At 34.8% G+C, this 13,103-nt stretch overlaps 1 long non-coding RNA gene and 1 other non-coding gene across 2 annotated transcripts; one reads left to right on the top strand and one right to left on the bottom strand.

Moving 5' to 3' along the window:
- The first annotated feature begins 2,224 nt into the window (after positions 1-2,224).
- LOC128032647 (small nucleolar RNA R71) lies at positions 2,225-2,331 on the top strand. Its single transcript, XR_008188897.1, has one exon. It is a non-coding gene; the product is annotated as a small nucleolar RNA R71 (small nucleolar RNA).
- Positions 2,332-9,500: 7,169 nt separating this feature from the next.
- LOC128039741 (uncharacterized) lies at positions 9,501-11,091 on the bottom strand. The gene is made up of 2 exons (XR_008194234.1): positions 10,944-11,091; positions 9,501-10,041 (listed from the first exon to the last, which is right to left on the bottom strand). It is a non-coding gene; the product is annotated as an uncharacterized LOC128039741 (long non-coding RNA).
- Positions 11,092-13,103: the final 2,012 nt, after the last annotated feature.

Below are 13,103 nucleotides of genomic sequence, written 5' to 3'. Positions count from 1 at the left end.
TTCCTGTATCTAACCATTTGATCACTTCCTTTCTCACAACTTCTTTCATAAATAGGATTGAGCCTCCTTTGCCCATCAATTTGAGCTTTTTCACCTTCTTCTAAAATGATTTTATGCATGCAAAAAGAATGACTTATACCTCGAATATTAGCTATGGTCCAACCAATTGCTTTTTAAATTTCTTTAGAACAATAATTAGTTGCTCCTTTTGATCTTTCGTCAGTTCCGCTGAAATAATCACAGGCAAAGTAGAACAATCACCTAAACAAACGTATTTCAAATGGGAATGAAGTACCTTTAGTTTGAGTTTAAGTGGTTCTTCAATTGACAACTTGGATTGCATAAATTCTCTGACTTCCAACTCCAACGGTTCAAACCTTGTGGATTGAATAAAATTTCCCGAATTGGCTTCCATCAAAGCTATGTTTTCTTCACCTTCTTCATCCTCTAAAGGGTCAAGATCTAAGGCTTTCTCCAATGGATCTTCTTCAAAATTGTTTTCCATAGAAACCAAGGTTTCTATCTCTTTCATAACTGAACACTTCTCTGCCGGATCAGGAAATTTCATCGCTTTAAGAATGTTGAAGGTTACCTGATCATTTTGAACTCGTATAGTGAGTTCTCCTTTCTGCACACCAATTAATGTTCTTCCCGTGGCTAAGAAAGGTCTCCCAAGGATGATCGACACTTCTTTGTATGCTTCAAAATCTAAGACAATGAAATCAGCAGGAAAAATAAATTTATCGACTCTTACCAAAACATCCTTGATCTTTCCTTCGGGATATGATAAAGATCGATCCGCTAGCTGAAGCGTCACAGTTGTAGGTCTTACTTCACCTATCCCTAACATCTTGAAGATAGACTTAGACATCAAGTTGATACTTGCTCCTAAGTCACACAAAGCTTTACCACAGTAGGAGTCACCAATGTTACAGGGTATAGTAAAGCTTCCTAAGTCTTTCAATTTCGGTTGCAGTTTGTTCTGCAGGAACGCACTGCACTCCTTTGTCAAGGCAACAGTCTCATACTCACTCAGTCATTTCTTCTTGGACAGTATATCCTTCATAAAATTCACATAATTCAACATTTGTTCTAAAGCCTCCACCAACAGAATATTGATGTGTAACTGCTTCAGAACATCCAAAAAGTTCTTGAATTGCACCTCCTATTTTTGCTTGTGTTGCTACAATCTTTGCGGATATGAAAGTGATGAAACTTTTGGTTGAATCAGATAACTTTTTTGAGTAGGTAAATCTGCATCCAAAGAAGATGTTAAAATTCTGAATTCACTAAGTCAGGGTTTACCTTGTCAGACATTGCAGATTCTGATTCCTTTGGTGTAAGAACTTCAACAGCTAGTTGATTCTTCTCAATGGGCTTATCTTCAACATCAATCAATCGGGTTCTAGAATTTTACCACTTCACAATGCTACTACCTTGATATGTTCTTTACCCAAATTACTTGGATTCTCAGTATCGCTCGGGAAGGTTCCTTGCGGTCTATTACGTAGCTCCGTAGCTAACTGACCCATTTGGTTTTCTAAATTTTTCAATGTTGCTGCTTGGCTTTGGATCAAAGCGTCATTGTTTGCCATGTACGCTTTTAACAAGTTCTCCAAACTATTTGATGCCTTAGCTTGAAGTGGTTTTGGAGCTTGCTGATTAAACCCTTGAGATTGGTTGGGTCTTTGTTGTAATAAGTTGTTGTTCAGTCCATTTACTTGATTGCTCCAAGAAAAGTTAGGATGATTACACCATGAAGGATTGTTGAAGTTGGACTGGGGTCCTTGTCCACTCATATTTTGTTATTGGTTCCCCACATAGTATATTAACTCGGGATTTGATGGACAATTCTCAAAAGAATGACCTTTCCCACAGTTCACACAGGAAACTATTTCAAACGGACATGGTAAATGGACTTGGTGGCTAAGCTGCAAAATTATTAGTACTATTAGCAGTTAACTGTTTTAACATAGAGGAAATAGACGATACCTGAGCTGATAATGAAGTGAGAGAGTCAACTTCATGAACTCCAGCTACGCGTCTTCCTGAAGCTGTTCGATTTGTTGGCCATTGATAGTTATTACTCGCGATCCTCTCGATGATCTCATAAGCCTCATTATAAGACTTAGACAAAATTGCACCATTCGCGGAAGCATCTACCATCAATATTGTTTGAGCATTGAGACTATTATAGAATGTCTCCAACTAGATACAGTGAGGAATCCCATGATGAGGACACTTACGAAGTAACTCCTTGAATCGCTCTCAAGCATCATACAAAGACTCGTCATCCAATTGTTGGAAAGTTATGATCTCGTTCCTCAACTTAGCGTTTTTTCTAGGTGGGAAATACTTAACCAAAAATCTCTCTGCTAATTCTTGCCATGTAGATATGAAACTTGGTGGCAATGAATTGAGCCATGCTCGTGCTCGATCTCACAACGAGTACGGAAATAACTTCAACCTCAGTTGTCTTCAGTCACACCAGCTATCTTGAATGAATCACCCACCTCCATAAAAAATTGAAGGTGGAGATGTGGATCTTCCATGGGCATACCACTAAATTGGCCCACTGTTTGTAGCATTTGAAATATCACTAGTTTCAATTCAAACTGGGATGCCTCAATATCTAGCCTTCTAATTCCTTAGTTTAACTCACTGAAAAGTGGTACAGCATATTGTCTGATGCATCAATCCCGATCATCGGTAATGAGGATAGGATTTCGTACATAATCGGCTTCATTACCTTGGTCTTGATTCTGATTTCCAAGGTCCATCTCGACTTGTCTTTGAGCTGTTCGTTCATGTCTTCTTTGTCTGAAAGTTCGCTCAATTTCAGGGTTTACAGGAGTAAATCGAAATTCAATCTATGCTCATAAACACCTGAAAAAAATCACAAAAATTAAAAAGAATAAGTTAGTAATGTTAGAAATAAATCAAATTGAAAATAAATAATTTCACAAAAAAATGACTATGGCAACAGTTGACAATCCCCGGAAACGGCGCCAAAAACTTGTAACGCTTAGGCTTGTGTAAGTGTATACAGTCGTTATCAATTAATAAGTAAGTATCGAGTTATCGTCTCCACAGGGATTGTATTTGTGCTAACTCACTTAATTTGTAAAATTATATTAACAATTTGGTAAATAAAAACACAATATAGTTAAGAAGTGGTGATTAAAATATATTAAACTAAATGCAATGATCCCTAATGCCAATTATCCTAAGCATGAAAACTATATGATTGAAATGAATTTTAGTAAAATTAAACACAATTTGCAACAATTATAACATAAATAAACTAGGACAATTACTTTAATTAAACTCAATTTATTATCAACATGTTTAATAACATTCGAAAAAACATTCCATGGCAACTCGATCTTTCATGAGTTTGGAGACCACATTAGGTCCTTTCGGAATCCTTTACTTAGTAAATACGCATTTTACTGATCCTTATTTACTAAGAGTTTCTAAGCATTCATGTGAGGTAACAGGGACGTGATAGGTTTGAAACAATTTAATCACACAAATCTAAAAACTATGTAGATAACAGAGCTTGGTTAGAGTTGTTATGCAACCTACAATTTAATCGTGTTAGGATCTAAACTGAGCATGCACATTTCAATTATGCGTCCATTAGCCGTCGTCTGTTTAGGATCGCTCAGCTAATTCAGGTACATTTAAATCACGTGTGAACGAAATACAGACTTGATTTTAATTGAAAACATGATCGATTGAGACACAAACATTATAAGCATGAATCAAATAAATAATATTTAATCAAAGCAATCATCCTAGCTTAAATAAAATTAAGCTAAAATTTTTTTAAACAAGAACAAAGAACACATAGCAAACATCTTTATATTAAGTTAAAGAAAAGAAAGATTAAACCCAATTCAGAGTGGCTGTCGCCCAAGACTCTGACTAACGAGACTCCTTCATTTGTTTCCTTTGCTCCTTTGCTGATGGTTCTCCAAGGTGGCCGACCAAGGGTTCTTTAAGAGGCTTAATTGCTAAAATCTCTATGAAGAGATGATGCTAGGTTTGGGAATGGAAAATGCTAAGTGAAAAAGAGAGGATGATGCTTGATAGATGCTTGAGGGATGATGAATGAAGGAATGAGAGGGTCTTATTTATAGGTGAGGAGAGAGAGATAGTTTGCTAAAAATAGGAGTTTCCATCTTTTGAAGCATCTTCCATGAGTGGCCGACCATAATTTTAGTAAGTTGAGCTGATTTTTCCTTGATTTTTAGTCAATTTGAGTGCCACAACAACTCAGGACTAAGACTCGGTCAAGTACAAATCTTCAGGTAAATCTCTAATTTCTTCAAATCTTCAAGGACCTTGTGTAATTAAACCAAAAAGTAGTTTATGGACAGCCATGTGCAACCGAATTTTAGGTTGACTTGGTCTCCAATTTGGACGTTTTGTAATCCAGCAAAGCTATTAAAACTGTCCAAAATAAATCAACAAGTTAGAGGACCAAAGAATTAATTTTATCCAATTTAATTAATTAATTAAAACCTAAATTATTAATGAAATATTTTAAAATGAATTAATAAATATAATTTTATATTTTATTATTTAATTTAATAATGCATGTCCCACTTTATGTCTTAAAAATATAATATATTTAAATTAATATAAAATAAGCCATTTATTGCATGAAAACTATATAATAAAACATAAAATCACATTTTAATAATTTCTATGTCCTAATTTCATATTTTCACATATTTCATTAATTTATTAAACAATTACTTAGTTTTAACAACGGATTTAAGTAAAAAGGTGATAAATTACATAGGAAAAATCTTATATATTTTTCCGTTTACACCCATACGCATTCTTAATTGAAAAAACACCAGACATGGTACCCCTCAAATGATTCTATCCATACTAGAATTAGCTTGAGGAGGTGGATCACCCATAATTTGCTGAACGATCTACTCAGAAAGCCAAAGATGAAAGAAATCTAGATTCCAATCCGCATTTTCCGTAACCATGTTGCTACCTGTACAATCCATATCTAGATTAGTATTGGGAACAATCTTTTTACAAAAATGCCAAACGTTCGGAACCCAAGGATCTCTCCAACAACTAATAATTTTGCCATATCCAAAAAACCAAAGTAGGTTCTCTCGAATAGGAGGCCATACCTTTGAAAGCGATCTCCACAAAAAAGGAACTCTGACTCCTCGACAAGGTCTCTAGCAGATCGCTTTTTATGCCGTATTTAGAACGAAGCACATTAACCCACAGAGTAGAAGAATTAGTCATCAAGTTAAACCCCAACTTCATCATGAATGACATATTATGATATCTTAATGAGCTTATACCAAGCCCATTGTGGGATTTAGGTTGGCAAATCGTATCCCAACTCACCAAAGCAATCTTTTTGCTTCTATTGGAGGACCCCCAAATAAATTTCCTAACCATAACTTCAATTTCATCACACAAGCCTTTAGGAATCATAATCAACTACATGAAGTAACTTGGGATCGAAAGCAAAACTGACTGAGCCAATGTTATTCGTCCATCTAGAGAAAGTTGTTCAGCATCCCAGCTACAAAGTTTACTTCGCACCTTGTTGACCATAAACCGTAGAGTATTATTTGTAAACTTATCACGGAAGAGAGAAACTCCTAGATAAGAAATAAGATTTTGCACCACCTGAAACCCCAAAATCCTGCTTGAATATCTTCTGTCACTCCCTTAGAGAAACACATGTTCAATTTTTACAAATTAACGCTATGTCCAGAATACGCACAAAACTTATTTAAAACTTCTTTAATAACTCACGCCTGATTTTCCTCCGCATGTCTAAAAAGGATCAAATCATTAGCAAAGAAAAAAAGATGGGAAAGAGGTGTACTTGTTCTAGATAATCGTATGGGAGACCATTTATCAGCTTCTATTGCTACACGAATACCATGTCCTAGCCACTCCATACATAAAATAGGAAGGTAAGGTGAGAGTGGGCATCCTTAACAAACTCTTCTTATCGATTTTCATTTCTGAGTAGACACTCCATTCCAAAGCGCTTGCGTAGTGGAATTAGAAATAGTTGACATAATGACATTACGAAGAAAGTTAGGAATGCTTACAACTTGAAGAGAAGCATCAATGGAATCCCGATAGACACAATCATATTACTTTTTTGAGGTCGATTTTAATGGCCATCCACCATTTGTTCTTTTTCTTCTCATGGAATGTATAACCTCTTGAGCTATAATGATGTTGTCGCTAATATTCCTCCCTACTACAAATCCAGCTTGCTTCAGATCGATAATATTTGGGAACACCACTTTAAATCTATTGGTAATGGCCTTCATTATTAATTTGTATAAAAGAGAGCATAGATTGATGGGGAGAAACTATGAGAAACTCTCCAGATTTTGAACCTTAGGCAAAAGAATAATAAGGGAATTATTGAGATCCGGGTCAATGTTATCTTTAGCGAAAACCTGCTTAACCCACTCACAAATCAAAGGATCAACATGCTCCCACTGACTTTGATGAAAAAGTGCATGGAAACCATCACTATCCGGAGCCTTTAAGGGTGTCATGTCATAGAGGGTCTTCTTATTTTCTTCATCAGAAACCGATTTACTAAGGAATTGAAGCTCTCCTTGTTCAGGAGGAGGGAAAGAACTAGTATTAAGATGGCCCATCTGCCCCGGATGTTGACAATAAAGTTTTTTATAAAAATTAACTGCTTCTTGTTTCAATTCTTCCTCATCCATAATCCAATCCCATTCTTGATTTTTTAAGACATCAATACAGTTGCATTTTCTTCTCTATAAAGTCCTTTTTGTGGAACAATTTCATATTCCAATATCCAAAAATTAGCCAATCGTACTTTGCTTTTTGGTGCCATAATAGTTCCTCATGATGTAACATTGATTCCAATTCTTCTCGGGTCTCTAATTTAACTTGATTCAAATAAATCAAACTCCTATGATCAATCGCCTTTTGGATATTTTCAAGTTTCTGAATCAACTTATGCTTATGATGAATGATGTCACCATATACTTCCTTATTCCAAAGTTTGACTTGACCAATAAAAGAAGAATGTGTGCTCGACATATTTTTTGAAAAACTCTAATTTTCTTTGACAAAACCTGAGAAAGTCGGATGTTCAACCCAACTTGCTAAGAAACGAAAGGGTCTCCCAATATTAGCCTGGATGGAAGGCATGAGAGGTAATTTAAGGGGCCTGTGATCCGATTTGAGCTTCGGTAGATGAAATACTTTAGAAAAAGGAAACTGGATACTCCAAGCATCATTACAAATTACTCTGTCCAACCTTTCAAAGATCACTCCTCTATTCCAAGTGAAATTCAGACCACTAAAAATCGAATCCTGAAGGGCCATGAAATCCATGAATTAACTAAAGAGAGTGCATCTTTTACCAATAACCCGACCTCTTTTCTTTTCACAAGAAGAAAGGATGGCGTTAAAATCCCCAATAGCCAATCATGGAGAGCCATCCATTGGCACATAATTATTATGATCCTCTCATAACTGTCTCTTTTTTCGACTATCCGAACTCCTATACACAAAGGTAACCAAAACTAGTTGTCTAAAAGAATTCCCAGAAACCCTAAGACAAATAAATTGAGATTGATTCTCTAGATTATGAACTGAAACCAGAGAATCCTACTACCTCCACACGATAAGAATTTTGAAAACCAATTTTAGCTATAATAGAGTCAGCTTTAGCACCACTAACCCTTGTTTCCAAAAGGTTGATCAAATCTGGTTTATGCTCCCTGTTATACTCTCGAAAAATACTGGGGGAACTTCAAGCTAGCACAACCCTGACAATTTTAGCAAAAAATAGTGAAATTCATAGACACAAAATTAAAAGAAAAATAAAGTAAAGATACCATCATTTTTAAATGGATGTGGGCCCAACGCCACCACTCTGTCCATCAGAGATTCATACATCAATGTCAGCTCCATGAAAAAATTGCGAATTAATTAAATTTGCCATCGAGTTTATTGCTTCTGGAAAAGGAATACGAGAATTTCTAGCACTCTTGAAATGGCCTCCTCTTTCTCGAATCATACGGTTAAGGGATGTTCCACCATGGCTACTCCCACTTTTTTTAGAACCGTGCCCTTTGGAAACAAAAATAGATTTGTTAGTGCCAATCAAACTATTTTTTTGTTACTTTTAGGGTGATTCAATTCATTATTTTCTTTGATGAGTACAGTCGAATGGCGATTTGGATCCAAAAAATTCATATCCAAACTAACCACTATTTCCTTGGTACTGTTAAAAATAAGATTATTATGCACAGAATATTCCCCAATATCCCTTGAAATGCCAGATTGCATTTTTGCGAATTTAAAATTTGATATAGAAATAGAAATAATCTCTCCAAGCCTCGGCTTAGACAAATTCTCGTTGATTGGGCTTAGGCACATGCTCCAAATCATTAGAATTTTCTCCTTCAAACACTAAAGGAGTAGTTGACCCATGGCCTAAAGACTTCTGTCCAGCAACCTGCTCATGCACGAGCCCATTATGACCCACGTCAGCCCCTTGTTCTCCTAGGCCCATACCACTATTTAAATGTTGTGGCCCAATTAAATGAACCAAATCCCCTACGTTAACGACAACAGGCCTCTCACCCTCAACCCCCTTCACTGACCCAATTCCCTTATTCTTTAATGATTTCAAGAATTCGCTTTATTTAAAACTAATTCCTAAAGAAATTTTTTTAGTCGCAACCTCTTGCAAGTTGCCATTTTTCCTTTGTTCTTCCAAATTCATCTCATTATCTTCCTGAATCAAAGGATAAAATCTAGATCTGGCCTGATTTTTAGCCTTCATTTATAATTTCTTTCCATTAGTATCCTGTTGATTGCTCCTTGACTTCTTCTCAACAATCATCAAAGGGCCATAGGCCTCCTCCATCATCACCTCGTCGCCTTTCTTCATCCAGTGTATGGTTTCATCAACCGTGTTATTGGGTTCTTTCAATTCAACCCGTGTTGAAGGACACAGACCTTTAACATGGCCATGTTGACCGTAGGCGAAACAAACAGTCAGTAAGGCTTTCAATTCCACCATCTATAATTTTCTGTTAAGCGTCACTTGCGAAATGAGAGGCTTATCTAGATCAACATAAACAACCATCCTTGCGAATCTCCCTCTAGTTCTGCTATTTGTTTTCAAATCTAGTCTTGTCACTTTGCCCACAAAACTCCCTATTTCATCCTGAACTCCCGTTTGTATAAAAATCTTGGAACTTGGGAAATTGAATCCAAGTTAATACCACACTTGGGAAGGCTTTTGTTGGATTAATGTAACACTCTAGTCCAGAATACGGAGTTCTCGCATACTAAGGCACTACATCAGGTCATCGGAGCAACCCAACAAAATTTTCAAATAATTTAAAACATTGAAATACATTTTATATAAGAGAAAATACCATACATAGTTATACTGAAAATAATAATAAAAGTAGTTATACAAAATATGTGGAGCTCCAATATCATCGTATATCAAAATAGTCAAAATAAAAAAAATGATAAATGAGTTATAGACCTACAAAAAAAAATACAAGTAAGGCCTTAGGAATACAATGCCAACTAATAGATAAGGTACTGTACTCTTAATAGGTGATGCTAGAAGTCTCTCGTCGATGATGTTCCTCGGACACGAAAAAAGTCTACAAATTTGAACATAATGACAATTCGAAGGCTGAGCTTTATAGGCTCAGTGGTACACAACAAATCTACCATACTTCAAGCAATTTATAAATATAAGCATGCAAATCAAATGTATACATAGAAGCATGGCATGAGTATCGAATAATTAAATCATGAATCATTAAATATACATAACAAAATCACTTGCATATCAAACTTGTCAAACTTTTTAGATTGCACATACTGCTAAAATAATCAGGTATCCAGATAGTTCCGCGCCACTCATGGCCGCTAGTCAAATAATCTCGGCCGTCCGTAGGGTCATCCCGAGTGTCACTCATGGCCGCTAGTTAGGTTAGAGCCTGAAGGCTAAGCACAAACAAAGCATCAAACATATAATCACAAAAGTACAACCATGAAATTTGAGTTTCATACTCGTTTCAACTTTCTTATCATTCCAGCTAAAATATTAACTAATGAGATGTGACAGTCTTCTACGTTGACATTCTAACCTTTTCACATTAAAAAATTAATAACTTTTAATATATAACTCTAAATCGAGCACCATTTGTTTTATACAAACTAGACTTCTGTACAGTTATAGAGATATAAGGCTCACTTCCTATTTTATCTTGTGAAATTTTTGGTGATTTTTCAAAATCATTGTTAAATCTATTTTATAAGAAATCATTGCTTGATTTTATGACTTTTCAACACTCAAAAATTCATACATTTTAAAATACAAATCGAAATCAATATCCATTTTTCTAAACAAAACTAGACTGTCTCACAATTACAATGATGTGTAGATCACTTCTTAATTATTTTTATAGAATTTATGGCGAATTTTCAAACGTACTATTCATGTAATAATTTGTTTCTAGCAAATTTCACAACTAAGTTTTTAGTTTCATTTTTAATCATCCAAACATGATTTCCACCCAAAGACGTATAACATACATGCATTATCACACAAGCATCATATTTATGACTTATCAAGAAGCATAGGAGAGTCAGAGGGTACCACCTTAATGGAAGAACACCAACAAAGTTTTTTGCCTATCTCTCTACAACTTTGCCTTTACCCATAGTTTTAGAAGACTCACCACCCTCCTTAACTAATAACAATGTAACACACAAGATTTCCCACAAAAAAAAAAGAGTTGATAGGATGCAAAAATACATGCTTTAAATAAATAAATAAATAAAATATGAGAAGATGGGTAGACTTCCTCAATTTCAAACCCTCGCAAACGCCCAATAACCTCTACCTTTATCCTTGAAGAGCATAGATTTTTTTCCATGGAACTTTAAAAAAAGCTAGATCAAGACCATTAGCTTTTTTGAGATTTGGAGGATGAAAAATGGTGAGAACTCATTCAAATCCCTCTCCCTCTACACGGTTTTCTAAGGAAAATAGATGGAGAAAAGAAGAAAAAAAAATGAAGAAATGTAGAAAGAAGAAAAAAATAGGGTGATTATAATATAGAGAAAAGTGGGGACAAATCCACTTTATCCCACACCTTAATCTGCCAAACCATCTTTTCCCATTAATTGGGAGAAGACTTTTATTAAAAAATGGTAAAATCATCATATTAGCCATCCATCTTCCTTTTACTTTATGCAAGCTTCCCAACATCCTTAATTTCTTATAAAAAGATCCAAAATTTACCCAAATTAATTCCAACAAAACCCAATACCAAAATAAATTTATCCATCGCCAACCCAGGTCAACGCTCAAATTTTGACTTGAGAATTTGGGTTGACTAGAGAATTTGGGGTTGTTACAACTCTCCCCTCCTTAAAAGAAATTTCGTCCTCAAAATTTACTTGAATAAAAAAGTTGTGGATACTGTAATTTCATGAACTCCTTTGGCTCCCATGTCGCCTCTTCACCTCCGTAATTCCTCCATAGGACCTTTACTAAGGGGATCTTTTTGTTCCTAAGTTCTTTAATATCTAGGGCCAAAATTTGAATCGACTCTTCTTCCTATGAAAAGTCTGAACTCACCTCAATCTACTTAAGCGGTAAGATATGGGAAGGATCAGAACGGTACCTCATAAGCATGGACACGTGGAACACATTATGAATATGCTCCAACTTTGGTGGCAAGGCTAACCGATATGCCACTGGTCCAACTCTCTCTAGAACTTTATAAGGTCCAATGAACCTGGGACTCAATTTCCCTTTGCGTCCGAAGTGTAAAACTTTCTTCCAAGGTGAAACCTTAAGGAAGACCTTGTCGCCCATTGAAAACTCTATCTCCTCACACTTCAAATCTGCATATGACTTCTGACGATCGAAAGTGTGACAACCAATTTTTTAGTGAAATCAGAACAGTGGTTTCGGGACCATAAATTTGATGTCAAAAAATTTAGTTTAATATTATTTTATGGTCTACAGTATGATAAAAATATCGTATAAAAATTTTGTTAAGAAAATTTACCGTTTAATTTGATAAAAAATGACTAAATTGCATAAAGTGCAAAGGTTGTGTTCTAATAGCTAAAGGTATTAAATAGCTATAGCATTTTAAGTTGGATGTTCTTATATAGTAATTAGCCATTAAGGTTGATTAGTGGTTAAGCATGAGTAGTCATCATTGGAAATTGAATAAATTATTAAGGTTAATTTTGGAAATTAGTGATTAAATTTATAATAAATAAAATAAAATAAACTATTATCATCATCTTCCACCAAAAAAAAAAACAAAAGAAAACCTAGCCACGGAAGCTTGAATTTGGGAAAGCTTATTTTACTCAATTAGGTATGTATTTTTGTCCCATTTTTGATGATTTCTATGTTTCTGGGATCGTAGTATCTTAATCTAGCTAACTCGGGGATTAATTTGCAAAACTATTAAAGTATTAGAGTTTTGCTATTGATGAACTTGTTTGAGTTTTGAAGTTTGATGATAGAAGATGAATGGTTGTTGTTAGATAAACAACTTTTGTAAAGAGATTTTTAGTGAAATTATCAATTAGTGGCTAAATTGAAAAAGGTGATAAATTTTATGGTAAAATTTATAAATTTGTGAAATATATGAGCTGCTATTAATATGTATAAAAATCGGCTAGGCTTGGGTAATGATTAAATCGCATGAAATTCATTTTTCAAGCCTAGGGACTAAATTACAAAGAAATTAAAAGTATAGGGCACAATGGTAAAATTTGCCAAAATTCTATGTTGGATTAAATTGAATGAGAATTATATTGAAATGAGTTAAATTCATTTGTATAGATCCTGTCAGACCTTGTACAGTGTTAGATCGAGGCAAAGAGAAAAATATCTGATTAGTCGCCTTTGTATCTACGTACATTTGTCGAGGTAAGTTCGTGTAATTAAATTATAAATTTATATGTTTTAAATTGAATTATTTGTTTGTGAATTGTATAATTTCCATGAAAAATACCGGTTGTATATTTGACAA

Source organism: Gossypium raimondii, chromosome 1 (assembly GCF_025698545.1).
Source record: "Gossypium raimondii isolate GPD5lz chromosome 1, ASM2569854v1, whole genome shotgun sequence".
Lineage (NCBI taxonomy): Eukaryota > Viridiplantae > Streptophyta > Magnoliopsida > Malvales > Malvaceae > Gossypium > Gossypium raimondii.
Note: the sequence above shows the minus strand (reverse complement) of the source record. Positions and strands in the feature narration are given on the sequence as shown.